Raw genomic sequence first — 14,813 nt, 5'->3', positions numbered from 1 at the left:
GAACCACTGATTCGTGAACCACAAACTGGCCTAAAGTTCATGGCGGTTTGTCAGAAATGGCAGTTTGTGCCAAACTTTAATTCATATTTCAGTTCGCTCTCCGCTCTATACAGGACCTATCTAGGGCTGTTTTCACATGCCTGTAACCCTCCAGAAAATTGCACAAAACTCATGGCATGATGACATCTTCATGGCATGATTGCTGATGTCATTGCACCATTAAACAAGATCACAACAGGAAATTGTGCTATGAAGACGCCGTCGTGCCGTGAGTTTTACAAGATTTTCTGGAGGGTTATAGGTGTGTGAAAACGGCCTAGGTTCTGCAGGGCATGCAAGGAGGAACTGTTTCAGCTGGTCTTTAACCAGCCACAATGTATCATGCCACCTAGTTGTGTGTATTTTTTACTATTAGTTGTATTCGTGTGGGACCCCTCAATTGTAGTGATATGTTTTTAGTTTTAATAGATAATATTTATTGTTGTTTTTAATGTTGTAAACTGCTTCAGGCCTTGTTCGAGGGAGAGATGGTATAAAAGTCAAATAAATAAATCATAAGATGACATAATATAGGTGGACTTTAAATTTTGAAGGGGGGGGTTAGCTGGTGGGGTGCATGTGCTTCCAGCACTAGGGGCGTTTGGGTCAGCCCTGCATGAAGACACTCTACTAGGCTTGGGGAAGATGGCTTTTTGGTTTCTGAAGTGAAATCACTTTGAGGGGTTCCACGAAGGCATACTCTTAGACTGCCTATTAAGATGGCTGTACACAGAATCAGGAGGGAAGGTATAGCTTGATCTTGTCAGATCTCAGAAGCTAAGCAGGGGGTTGGCTCCACTCAGAAATTGGACGGGAGACCACCAAGAAGACTTGGGCAATTATGCAGAGGAAGGCAATGGCAAACCACCTCTGCTTCTCACTTGCCTGAAAGCCCCTTGCTGGGATTGCCATGAATTGGGTATTACTTGACAGCACAAATTTACATATACAGAATCCATTCCCATGAGCCAAACCTTCTATAAACATGTCAGGACCAGTTGGTGACCACAACCCCTGGGTTGCATAAGGAAGATTCCAAAAGCTCTTGAGTGGATTACCTAATTTTTCTGTGTGTCTAAACTGAGTAGAACGGGTAATACTAGATAGATTGCTCTAGGCGTATTCTGACGTATTGTTTCAGTTTAACACCCAGCAGCAACCCAGCCAGCTAGATCTGATTCTTAATGTCCTCAGGTGGGTTAGCATGGGCATGGCTTCATCATATTGTAACATTATTTTCCTATCACCTATCCCATTAAACAATTTAAAATAATGTGATAGAAAAGACACATAAAGCACTAGCTAAAATGATCTAGGTTGAAATTTCTATGGAATGAAAACACACAAGTTTAGTTTAAAAAGAGAAAGGCTGAGAGGAGACATGAAGAGGATTTGGGGAGGGAGGCTGAAAGTAATGATAGTCTCTCAACACACTGTGGTTTTGGCATCATACAATATAACTCAGTGGCAGCAGATTCCAGACAAACGTAGCTTATAGCTCTTGTTGCCAGCAAAGGACAGTGGTAATGCTGAACTTCTTTAAGTCTGGAGGATACAGAACCATGTTCTACCAAAGCAGAAAGGCAAAAAGAGCTTTACTTTGCATTAATGATGGCCTTCTTTTTTTATAACATACTAATAAATCTTAGATCTGTGTAGAAGCAATATGTACAGATGCCAAATTTTCACACACTACTCAGAAACCACTTTCATAATGGTAACTGAGAAAGAAGATCAAAGGTATCTCGAATGAATGTGTATACATCTTGTTTTGTCTCCCTGAAGCTCATCATCAGTTTTAAGATTATATGAATACCCAGTTACCATACCAGTGCTTCTCATTCTCATTCCAAAATACGGAACCAGTATGAGTATGACTACAAGTGACTTTCTTCACGTGGAGAACACTAGATTTTTCTCACAAGGTTACCTGGGAAGTGAAGTCCGAGTGGTCCTTCCCCTCTCTGTTAGAATCGCTGCCTGAAGAGCCACAAGAGGGATTCATTTGGGGGTGGGCAGCTACTACTTTCTCCCAGGGCATCCTGCGGGCTGCCTGCTCCCGGGGAGCTGCCCTGGAGAAAGCGGCTGCGTCGGTGAAGCTTCAGCCTCAACAACAGCAGAAGATTCTTCTTCCACTCGGACTTCACTTCCCAGGTAATCTTGCAAGAAAAATCTAGTGTTCTCCACATGAAGAAAGTCACTTGTAGCTTTGCTCTAAATCAGTTGCTCTCTGCATAAGCACATCTCTGCCTGGGCCTCTTGTTCTCTCTCTCTACTTTCCATAGCCATCAATTTCTCCTGTAGCAAAGCATGCAAATTCACGACAGCACTGGTCAGACTTCCTAAAGCAGTAGATGGCCCCATCTTGTTAGGGTCTTACTACACAGTGATGCCTGGTTTCACTGTAGTTTTAAAAGAGCTGCTGGATCGGGTTGCTGTGGAGAAAGAAGGATTCACTCTTTTTGTAAAACAAAGAGTTGGGAGAGAGGGGTGGAAAAGAAGGTTTTGGCTAGCTCCCTTAACTCCTTAGTTGTTGAACTACACAGTCTCTCCCCCCCCCCCCGCCCCTCTGACAGAGTCCACTCAGAGGGGGCAGGGAGAGAAAGACTGTGTAGTTCAGCAACCCCTCTGGGTGGAATCTGCCAGATCTTAAAATAAAGAAGATGGGGGAGACTGTGTAATTCAGCAACTAAGGAGTTAAGGGCAGAAGCCAAAAGCTTATTTTCTTTTTCATCTCTCCCCTCCCCCAACTCTTTGTTTTACAAAAAGCGTGAATAGTTCTGAATCCAACAGCTCTTTTAAAACTACAGATCCCATGTAAAATTGCGAAACTCGATACTTAAAGAGCACGTGCCAGGTCAGGTGAGACCCTTAGAAATCCTTCTCTAAGAAGCTTGTGGGACATCATCCTGAAAATAATCCCCACCCCACCCCCCAGCTCCTAGAGTAGGTGCTGTGGCAAGACAAAGAGCAGGAAGAGAAAATGGAGTCACAGGCAAGATTAAAGAAAACTAGGGGGACAGAATTGGAGAAAGCTGAAAGGAACACGGATGCAGAAAAAAAGAGGTATGGGGGAAGAGAAGTGAGGAAGATAGAGGAAAATAGAAAAAAGAGAGATAGAAAACAACGTGTGGGTGGGAAAATGGGTAAAATGAAGGTAATACCTTACTACTTCCGTTCAATCTCCTCCACCCCTTGATTTCTCACAGTTCTTTCTTATATAACATGGTGAAGTAGGAAAGAAGACACTGTACTTTCATCTTCTGTTCATGCTGAATTTCCAGTGTGAGTTTATATCCTGTCCGGTTACTAGTATGCTAAATAGGTACTGAGAAATATAAGCTGACCAGGACTGCTGAGATATACTTTAGAGCAAGTGCTTGAATATTATAACAGTAGTAGCAATATCTTGCATTTATATGCTGTATTTCAAGAGTTCAAAACATTTCCCGTAATCCCTATATGGCAAGGATTGCCAACTTCAAGTTGGGGAATTCCTGGAAATTTAGGGGGTGGACCCTGGAGAGGGTGGGATTTGAGGAGGGGAAGGACGACAGTGGGGTACAATGCAATCCAGTCCAACCTCACGGCCATATCCAGGGCAACCGAAAATTGGCCACTCTCGTGTGCGCAGTGCATGCTCCCTGTGCTGTGTGACGACGTCACCTCTGTGACATCATCATGCAGGGTGCGCGTGCCGCCCTGCAGCAAGCCGTCCTGGCGTGCCGTGGAGCTGGCAGTGGCAGTGCGAGTGGCTGGGAGGCTGCCCGTGCCATTCGCCTGCCCCACAGGACAGGGGCGACCGACTTGCCGTGGGCCTCCTGTCCTGCGGGGTAGGCAAATGGCGCAGGCAGCCTCCCAACCACTTGCACTGCCTTTCGCCTGCCCCGCAGGACAGGGGGCGCGTGGCAGGCGCACCCCCTGTCCTGCCACCCGAGCGCTCCTGGGGCTGGCAGCTGTGCCCTGCACCCCCTCTTTGGCGGCACCGGGGGGCAGACTACCCCCCCTGTCCCCCCATCGATCCAGCCATGTCCAACCTCCAAAACAGTCATTTTCTCCAGGGGAACTGATCTCTATGGCATGGAAATCATTGTAATTCCAGATCTTTATCCAACACCTAGAGGTTGGCAACCCTAGATGGGAGCTAACAGTGACTTACTGAAGGTCACTTACTCAGTTCATGGCTGAAATGAGATTTAAACTAAGATCTTTCTGGTTCACAATTGCTCACATTTTGCCATTATGCTACACCAGGTTTCTCTAAGATGAGAGAAAATTGCTAAATACTTTTGGAAGAAGATTTAAGAGTTAGAATGGATAAGTGAATACGAGGCCATAACATGATATTGCTGAATTTAAGAACAATGTTGTTTCAGGCAGTATCAGCTTAAGTATTATTTCTAAGATTTTGTTAGGAGTCCTCTGTGCAATTTGCTGATACCCCAAGTTCAAGAAAACATGGACTCATGTCAAAGGATCTGTCAATGAGCCTGACCTATCGGGAGAGAAATACAAGGAAGAGTATCCTGATTATAAAAAAAAACTGCCTAGGAAGGCTGTGGCGTCATTCTCCTTGGAGGTTTTCCAAATAAGGTTGTCTCTGGTGCTTTGTACACAAGGCATTGTGTGATGAAAGAACCTGGATTACCTGAACTATTGGTCCTCTTCCAAGCCAATGATTCAGTTTTCTTATCTCATCATTCTTGGGTAGGGCACTATTATATTTTAGAGAGGACAGAACTGAATCCAAGAGATAGCAGATTTCAAAAGGCCACCCACAAAATCCAGAGCATGGTGGTGATCTGAATCCAGATATTCGGTGCGGAGTTCCATCTTCCAACACTCTTGGGAAAAAATAACACTTTAACTATCACTTTAAAATATTATAGGTTTCATGCAACTCCCACATGATCACCATTCCCAGCAATTATCCCAGCTCCTCTTGCATTTTCTTGCCTCCTCATCTTGATATTTAAACAGGCCCTCTCCACTGACTTGCATTTATCAGGGTTTTTTTAATCTACCACTTACACAGTTCCCAACATGACAGAGATGCATTCACATGTTTTCTATGTGTGAGACTCAAAAGGTTGCAGTCTTTCAAGGCCTCCACTTAAAAGATTCTTTGCATCAAATTCGTTGTATCTCTACACGAGGCCCTGGAAAATTTCTGATAGTCGGGACATAAGCTCCAGAAAGTGGAGGTACAAGCCACTTAATGCATTCCCCTTTCCATACTCCTGGGTAATGTTTGGTGCAACAACTCACACGTATTCTCTTCAGAGTGATGTAGATAATACCCCTTTCCCCAATAGGGAAGATTCCTGTAGTAGAAATTCAGACATTTCCCATGGTAGGAACAGGAAGGTGGCAGCCTTTGGGCCCAATCTTGGCCACTGAACAGTATCATCTGGCTCAAACATTGTCAATCCGGCGGGGGGGAGTTAGTGTGGAGGGAGCAGCAGTATTCATCGAGCAATGCACCTAGACAGGAATGGCAGAACCCTGGTCTGCTAACCTTCCATCCCCTGGTCAAAATGGCTGTCCAGTAATAATTACTAACCAGAATACTATAGAGTGCCAAGAAAGAGGGGCTGAATCCACACTTACCAGCATAATGCTAAACAGTCAGAATGATAGCGTCTTCCTGGCGCTTTTTCTGATGTCATTGCACCATGAGAGTGGTATCATAGCGCAATGATGTCATAAAACACGCCAGGAAGATGCTATCATTCCGACTGTTTAGCACTATGCTGGTAAGTGTGGATTCAGCCAAGGACTATTAATGATATATGATGGCAATTGCTTTAACCTTAAAATCAGAATGTGGCTTTATCTTCGCAGATTATTATAATGGATAATCATCAGTAAAGAAACACGATTCTTTCCAGATTCACCAGTTCTTCTTGGGAAATGACTAAGTCAACAGAAGTCTGAACTAGTAAAGGATTCATAAGCAAGTCTGTCTTCCTATTACAAAAGTGATGTGTTTTCTTCAGCACGGACATTGTTTTCATACTTTTGTGGAGTGGTTTATTGTTTAAGGCTGTTGCTAAGTTTCTGCCTGTGTCAACTGGTTGCATAGGCAGGAAACAGAGGTGGCTCAATTATAGCCTGCTGATCTACTCTCAAGTGGCAGCCCCAAGCAACTCAAGGAAGTGTGGCTATTCTACCCACAAAAAATAAAGCCATAATTAATTGCTCAGAGACCATTAACAGCATTATCTCATGGCAAAAGTCCTCCAATTTAAGGATCAACATTTAATGTCGCCTGAAAAATCTCCGATATGACACAGATTGAGTTTTGCATTCCCTGTAACCCAAACAAGATAATACCTGTGCTGGATTGCGTTCAGATCTGGAATAAAAACTGTATTGGATTGTTTTCTTTTAAGCTGAATAGCCCCAGAAACCATTGCACAGAGGGATGTGAGTCAATGTAGAAAAATATAATGGAACAAGTTAAATGTTGAGGTATCAAAGGATAAATTTAGGTATATTTTGAGGATATCTGTTGTTTTTTACCAGGAAAATAAAATTTCGACTTAACTAAAGTACATTTAAATGTTTATATTATTATAGGTTTATAAATGTTGCCCTGTTTTGCTGCATGGGGTAGACTGCAAATCTAACAAAACAGCATCTTGACAAAGGTCACAAGCTCAACAGAAGTTTGAACTATGAAACTTATTTTTTTACTACAAGGGCTCAGCCCAGATCATGTGAAATAAGGAGAGAATGGTTTGAAAAATGTACAGAATGCTTCTTCATCACCACTGGATAATCCACACACCCCAGTAACCTGCAGTTACACATAAGGGCTCCCATATTAGTGGAAGTGTACTCCAGAGAGGCTTATGCCCTGGTGACTCTCTTTTTGGAAACTGAGCCTGAATTACAAGAGTGTCCAAACTCAATCAAGACCATCCAGATTAAAACTCAGATGAAACTGTGTCATGTTCCTTTTCAGAATCTTTAAAATTCACAGCAGGAGCAGAGGGAGCCAAGAAATCCCTATTCTTGGCGTCACAATCTGTGAACGGAGTAAGCTCTTTCCAAACAGATTTCTAAGAAAAGACCCAATGAAACAAAGCGAACGCTTGTTTATGTAATCCTTTGGATGTTACAGCAAGTTCTATTGCTTGTTTCAGTTTCAAGCTTCCTGTTCTACAAGATGAGAATGAAAAACTTTACCTAGTTAAGAAGATGCGTTGCAGGAATTAATTAGCTGCTTCTTAGTCATCAAATAGTGTTTTGAAGAACTATAGTGTATTTATTACCATTATTAGCCATAGCATCCAGGAGATCATCTCCTAGAAAATGCATGGCCCGCAGTATTTTCTTGCAAATATTTATGTAAATACCATCACCTTTAATGAGGATGGAGACTGTTATGCTGGCATTCTTATAGAATCCATTATATACCTGAGTAATCTCTGAGTTTTTCCAGTTCCGCAATACATTGCTCATAAGATGCTTTGTACTCCCATTTCTCAAGTAAAAGAGATACAAGTGTGCCATGATTTCCTGATAAAAGAGAAAATTACAAACCCTAAGCCCAAAGTGCAACTAGTACCATGAAAAAGTAACTAGACATGGGCACGAACCAAAAAAATTTAACGAACCAGCGGTTCGAGGTTCGGTGCCAACAACGATCCTGAGATCGTGAACCGCAATGAACATTTTCCGTTATCGAGCCAGTTCGGGGTTCGCTGGGCGTGGAACGGCCCCCGTGGCACTTAGAGAGACCATATTCCCGGGGAGTGTTTTGCAGGCTCTCCTACAGCCATCACCCAAGTTCGGACAAGATTGCAAAAGGGATCTTGGAGTTATACCGTCTCCAATCCAAGGCCCCCAGGAAACTCCCACTCGACACAATTAGAGCCACCGGTTGACGTTGGCCCAGTGTACAGAAGGTGGGTGTTGACAGCAGCCGCCGGGCCTGGTGGCCATGGGGAGGCAACAATGAGCCACCTCTCCTTTAGTGGGTGGGGGGTCTGGCCGCTCACCAGCAGCATCATGTGCCCACCCGCCAGGCCAAAGAGGAGCGTGCTGGCATTCCCGGCATGGGTGGGAGAGGACATGTCATTCGGATGGGGGCCTGATCCCCCAGCAAGCGAGGGTCCTCACCTGAGGGTCCCACTGAGGAACAGTGAGGCAGCAGCTGACAGCACCCACCTTCCTGCCTTGCTGGAAAGGATGGGAGGGAGAAGAGATGTCATTTGGAGAGGAAGTAGGAAGATCCACCAACAGCTGCAAGGCCTCCTCTGAAGCTCCCACTGAGCTACTCTGTGGTGGCAGCCGACAGTACCCACCTCCCTGCCCTGCCAGAAAGGACGGGAGGGAGAGGAGATGTCATTTGGAGGGGTCGGAGTGCTCCAGAGAGGGACAGGTCAAAAGAGGGTCTATGAAGTCGGAAGATCCTAACAGCCACGAGGCCTCCTCCGAGGATCCCACTGAGGAACTCTGCGGCAGCAGCCAGCATCAACCATCTTCTTGCCTTTGCTGAAAGGATGGAATAGGACAGGACCAGAGAGGTCATTGGGAGGGGACTGAGTGTTCCAGAGAGGGCGAGGTGAGAAGAGGGACTGTGTACTTGTGTGGGAGAGGAGGGCTGAGCCCGAGGCTTCCTGGCCGCACTGCGTAGAAGGACCGGGATGGAGGGACTCCACATCCACCATGAAGGAGTGCGCAGACTGCTATGGGAGAGGCTTGTCCACTCCCCCTGTGTCACAGTGGAGGCTGTCACCAGCATCACTCACCTTCCTGCCTTTGTGGAAAGGATGTGACTGATCATGGTGGCATTACCCATCCCCCCCCTGCTCAGAGGGGGCAGCAGGTGCCCATGGAAAGGGGGGGTACCGTGCAGTGCCACACTAACACCAGCAACAGCAGCAGAGCTGCTCCTCGTAGCAGAAAGTAGCATCAGCTCGCAGCACCACACCTTCTTGCCTTCATGGAAAGGACATGACTGGTCGTAGTGGCATTACCCATTCAACCCAACCCAGAGTGGACAGCCGCTGCTGTTGGCAGGGGCCACCGTGACGTACAATCTTATGTGCAACAGTAGTTGATCTGACCCTCATGGCCCAAAGCCAAAGCATCATACAGCACCCACCGTCCAACCTTCACGGAAAGGGTGTGAGGGCGAGGGACCCATTCCCTCCTGCTCAGAGGGGGCAGCAGGTGCCCATGGAAAGGGGGGGTACCGTGCGGCACCACACTAACACCAGCAACAGCAGCAGAGCTGCCCCTCGTGCCCAAAAGCAGCAGCAGACCTCGACCACCTTCCTACCTTCGCAGAAAGGACACGTGACTGGTCGTGGGTCCCATTCCCCCCATGCACAGAGAGGACAGCAGGTGCACATGGATAGGGGTGCACCATGCAGCTCAAACTTGTCAAGCTCAGCAAAAGCTTCTGAGCTGCCCCTCGGGGTCCAAAGCGGCGGCAGCAGACAGCACCCAACTTCCTGCCTTCGTGAAAAGGGTGGGAGGGACCCATTCCCCCCTGCTCAGAGGGGACACCAGGTGCCATGGAAAGGGGGGGTACCATACGGTGCCACTCTCACATCAGCAACAGTAGCAGAGCTGTTCCTCATGCCCAAAAGCAGCAGCGGCAGACCTCAAACACCTTCCTGCCTTCGCGGAAAGGACGGGATGGGAAAGACAGGAGAGGTTGGGAGGCATCTGAGCAGATCAAGAGAGGGAGAGGGGTGAACTTGTCTGGGAGAGGAGGGTTACCAGCCATGGAAGCAGCCCTGAGGAGGCTTGAGCCCACTGTGGACGAGCTGGGCCGGCTACAACCCCAGCGTGGCTCAGAGCCTGGGCAGGTCCAGGTCCACAGGAGGGTGCTCCAGTAGATTGAGGTTCACTTTGATGAACGTCAACATGTCCACCAGGTCCAGGTGCAGATGTGCGCAGCGGGGACAGAGGAGGTCTCCCAGGGGGGAGAACACCCGCTCGCTCTGCACACTGGTGGGAGGGCAGGACAGGATGTTGGTGGTGATGATGGACAGATCCGACCATCGGTCAGATTTCCTTGCCCAATACGGCAACGGGTTGGCATGGGCGGGCTCAGTGGGCTCAGAAAGGTACGCGCACACCATGGCCCCCGCTGAATCCTCCACTGAGAGGGACGTGCCCGCTGTGCAGCGGCCAACCACACAGCCCACCGACGAGGCCCAGAGATCGAATGTGGCCGTTGGGGTGGCTCTTTCCTGGTGTGGCTCTCTTCCCACCTTCTGCCCCTCACCCTCCTCCTCCACCGCCTGCCCCTCACCACTGCCCAGTTCCTTCTCTCCTGCCCTCTGTCTCTGGAAACGGAGCACCACTCTGCAGAGCTCCTTTTTCCAGTGCTGCATCTGACCCGCCTGTGTGGCGATGCTGCCCTTGATGCGGGGGTCACAGAGGGAGGCCAGTTGGTATGGTGCCTCATGGTGTAGAGGATGCAGGCGTTCAGCAATACAGGCCTGGATCATCCAGACAAAGTCCTGGATAATGGGGAGCAGCTCTTGCCCTTGCTGGAGCTCCTGGGCCAGAAACTGGTCTAGGCCGTGGATCAGAGGGAGGACCTGACCCAGGCTGGCCTAGTAGGAGCACAAGAGCTCTATGGCATCCTTGAAGGGTTGCAGGATCTGGGACATCTGGGCAAGGACTCTCCAGTCCATGGAGCTGAGGCTCAACTCCTCTCCCCTCCTCAGCACATCCGAAGAGGACAGGATGTCTTCCAACTTGCCCTTCTGCTCCACCAGACGACATATCATGTCGTAGGTGGAGTTCCAGCAGGTGGGCAGGTCCTGGAAGAGTTGGTGCTCGGGGCCCCCTGCCTCCCCCTGCCTCTGGAAGAGCTCGCGGGAAGAGTTTATGCTGCGGGAGAAGTGGGAAGCAATGCGACGGCAGCTGTCCAGCAGATTGCACATCCACAAGGTTCCCTCGTCCCAGCTGTCCCTCGGCTTGCTCCCCAGCCCGAGCACATCCTGCATCACGAGGTGCAGCTTGTGCGCCATGCACACCAGGCCCGGAAGGGATGCCTCTTTCAGGGCTGCCAATATGTTGGCTCCCGTGTCCATCACCATGAAGCCACAGACAAACGGTGCACCGTGATGGTATGGAGAACCATGGGACAAAGTGCTGGAGCAGCAGACGGAAGCCCACGCCCTCCACAACCAATAGGGGGAAACCTTGCAGGACAATAATCTGCACCACCATACGAACACCCGCCTCCTGAGCCCTTGACCTCACCCTTTTCAGCGGAGCCGCCCCCGACCCCGATGGAACAACTTCCCCCAGGGTGGCCTGCCTGACCCTTCCACTCCTACCAGCCGCACCCTCGAGGCAAGGCTTCTTGCTCGGGGTGCATTCCAGAGACCCTCCCATCAATCCCGGATCAGACGAGCTGGTAGCCCTCGGTGTCCCCCCGACGGATGTTATGCTGGCCGAGGATGGAGATCACAGGCTCGGGTGGTGCCTCTTCAGGTGCCGAGTCAGGGCTGTCAATGACAGGTGCTTCGGGTCATTGCCCCTGTGCACCAGGCCCTCACACACACAGCACCGCACCATGTGGGGGTCAGTAGGAAGGGACTGAAAGTGCCTCCAAACATTGAGGTTGAACCGTGGTTCCAGAGGAGGGAGGACGAAGGGTTGCTGCTGGATGTGCCACAGAGCTGGCAATGGAAGATGGAGTGATGGGTGGACTGCAGGCAGGGACAGCACCACCGGTAGTTTGGGATGGGGACGGGCTGGAGGTTTCCTTGAACCCAAACCATTCCTCCAAGGATCCCTCGGCCTCCTCCTCCCCAAAAATTTTCAGGAGTTCCTCTTCCGCCACTGGCAAGACCTCTTCAGCCTCCTCCACAGCCGCAACTGGTGATTTTGGGGGAGCGGGAGTCTCTGCTGCTCCAGAGTCCTGCACAGCACTGCTTCCCGTGCTGCAACCGGGACAATCTCTGCACTTCCCCCCACAACCACTCTTGTCCCCCCACCCAAAGCCTCATTGTGCCAGCAAACAACAATTGAGGAGAAGAAAGGAGATGACACTGTGAACCCTCAGCCGTGGTGCCCACCGAGCTTGGCCCCAGGGCCTGGCAGCAGCCCTGGCACCAGAGGGAGGGAGGGACTAGAGCCCTAGCCCACCACTCCCACAGACCTGAACAGATCAGGCACTAATGTGAGCCCTCGGCCAAGGTGCCCACCGAGCTTGGTCCCAGGGCCTGGCAGCAGCCCTGGCACCAGAGGGAGGGAGGGACTAGAGCCCTAGCCCACCACTCCCACAGACCTGAACAGATCAGGCACTAATGTGAGCCCTCAGCTGAAGTGCCCACCGAGCTTGGCCCCAGGGCCTAGCAGCAGCCCTGGCACCAGAGGGAGGGAGGGACTAGAGCCCACCACTCCCTAGCCCACCATTCCCACAGACCTGACCCGATCAGGCACTGATCAATAATCAATGTGAGTCCTCAGCCGAAGTGCCCACTGAGCTTGGCCCCAGAGCCAGGCAGCAGCTCTGGAACCAGAGGAGATAGATGCACCGAACCAGGCCTCTTCCGAACGCTGGTTCGTTGGCCATGGACAATCACAAAGAGCCGGATCACAATCATGCAATCGCCATTTTCATGGGTTTTTGAAGTTCGTAATGTGGTTAGTGCCCATCTCTAAAAGTAACATGAGAATACACAGCAACTATACAAGAGAGTAAAACTAATAGGTTGGATACCACCAGTTTTCTACTGGTGAAAAAGGAGGAAGGGTCCTCTCTGAACACCCAAAAAGTCTATGCAGGGAATCATAGGACATGAATGGGCAAAAGCCGGATGGGATGGGGGTTGTAGTAAGAAGCTGAATGGTCCCAACTAAGTGAAAAATCTGGCTGAATCCAGTTCAATGTTATTAATCAGCTCTTCTGTGTCTTTTGCTACCTGAAAGTCAAAAATGGGTTACACAGAGTGCTACCAACATATAGTTACATGTTGTTAAAGCACCAGTGGAACAGAAAGGAACAGATGTGCAGGTGTTAGACAACAGATGAGCAGAACCAAAAGAAATACTGAAGATGTGACTGTTTTTTTTAGGACAGATGGAGACTGCAGATCGGGAACAAAACAGTTGTTGAGTTCTTTAATGGGAAGTAAATATATGCTACAGGAAGCAGCTAGGCTAGAATTAGAGAACCAAAATAATAATAATCCAGAGGTACAGATCCCGACCTGAGTTTCAGGTATAATGAGTCACTTTAGCATTTTCCTCAGAATGGTTCATTGGATGCAAGATATTAAAACAATTTTGCCGGAACCACTTACTCACTACATAATGTTTGGCTTATTTTTAATCACTCAAGAGAATGTCACTTATCAAGTTCTTAGAGTTTGCCACTGGAAAAGTGTCTCATACCTGACTTGACAAATGCTCTCCTAATTTGGTAGGGGATAAATTCTATGAATGAGTCAACCAGGAAGATGTTAGGATTCATAATCTGGAGAAAAAGCAGAAAAGTTAAAACACAGGAGGCACACCTTTCACGTAAAAAGAAACACATTCTGAACTCAGTAACACAATATACTCAATTATTGCCAAGGCAGACATAATTCTGCTGTGAGCCTAATAACAGCTGGGAGGGGGGATTTAGATCTGGACCATAATACATCTGAAAGGGTTATGCACCCTCTTCAAGCTTGGCTGATGTGAATAAAATCAAATTTTCCCATGGCTACTTAAGTGATTTTTTTAAAAAACTAAAAGCAGAAGGATCCAGTCACAACAGTAGGATGTAAGCACATTGTGGGCAACGATACTTCTGTCACTTTACCTCCAAGTCTGTCTCCAGGCTATATCCTCCCCCACAAACAAGGATTTTTTTTTAATGTCCTGTTCACAACATTCAGCAGCCAGCTTCATTAAGGAATATTTGTTTCTTACAGTAGCAGACAATTGCTAAAACTACACATCAAATGTAAATATTGAGTCAAGCTTTGAGGGAAACACCAGTTTAGCAAGGTGAAAAACAGCTCTTTGTAAGAGAACAAGCTGTGTCCTCAATCAAGGACTAATCCAGTTGGAGTGGGACCCAGAAACCCCTACTGAAAACAAAGGAGCTCTTAGCTTTTTGAGTGGAGTAGGTAGTGTAGACGTTGCAAACATAACCATGCAGGTTTCTTAAGTTTCGGCGCAGTCTAAGGCTCTCACTATAGGATCACTTTCACAGCCCTTACATATTTCAGGATTTCCACTACCACCCCAATCAGAAGTAAACAAATAACCCATAAGAAATCAGACACCATTCTTGGAGTGTAGTCTTTCTTCTATGTTTGTGTTTTATCCTTCCCTTTAGGATCAATGTTTTTCTCACAGCAGGGCTCTTGATTCACTGATCAGAATTATCTTCAGAGTACAAATGTGCCTCCTCTGCTTTCTCTTCTGCGTTAACAACAATCCAAGGATACTATGAAGAATAAGACAGGGGCTGCTTGTGCCAATTTAAGCCTGATATATGAAAACACTATGAACTACTGGGAAAAGGCTGTATTTCTCGAGCAACATGCAGGCTGGTGGCGACCTCTAGTGAGCAAGGAATACATATGTTAGGAAAAAGGTAAAGCTGCTCTGATGCATGATTAAGAGGGAAATGCACCTCTAAGCAGATTCTAATTTAGAGCCTCAGGTGTGCTGTTTCTGTGGCATGGGATATTTAAAAGACAATCTGGCCATGTGCCAGTTTATAAAGATCTGGAGAGACAGCAGGCAAGCCATGATCCTTGTGGGACCAGTAAACTGCAGCCTGGCCA

This window comes from Eublepharis macularius, chromosome 12 (assembly GCF_028583425.1).
Source record: "Eublepharis macularius isolate TG4126 chromosome 12, MPM_Emac_v1.0, whole genome shotgun sequence".
Classification (NCBI taxonomy): Eukaryota; Metazoa; Chordata; class Lepidosauria; order Squamata; family Eublepharidae; genus Eublepharis; species Eublepharis macularius.
This window is presented reverse-complemented; position numbering follows the sequence as displayed.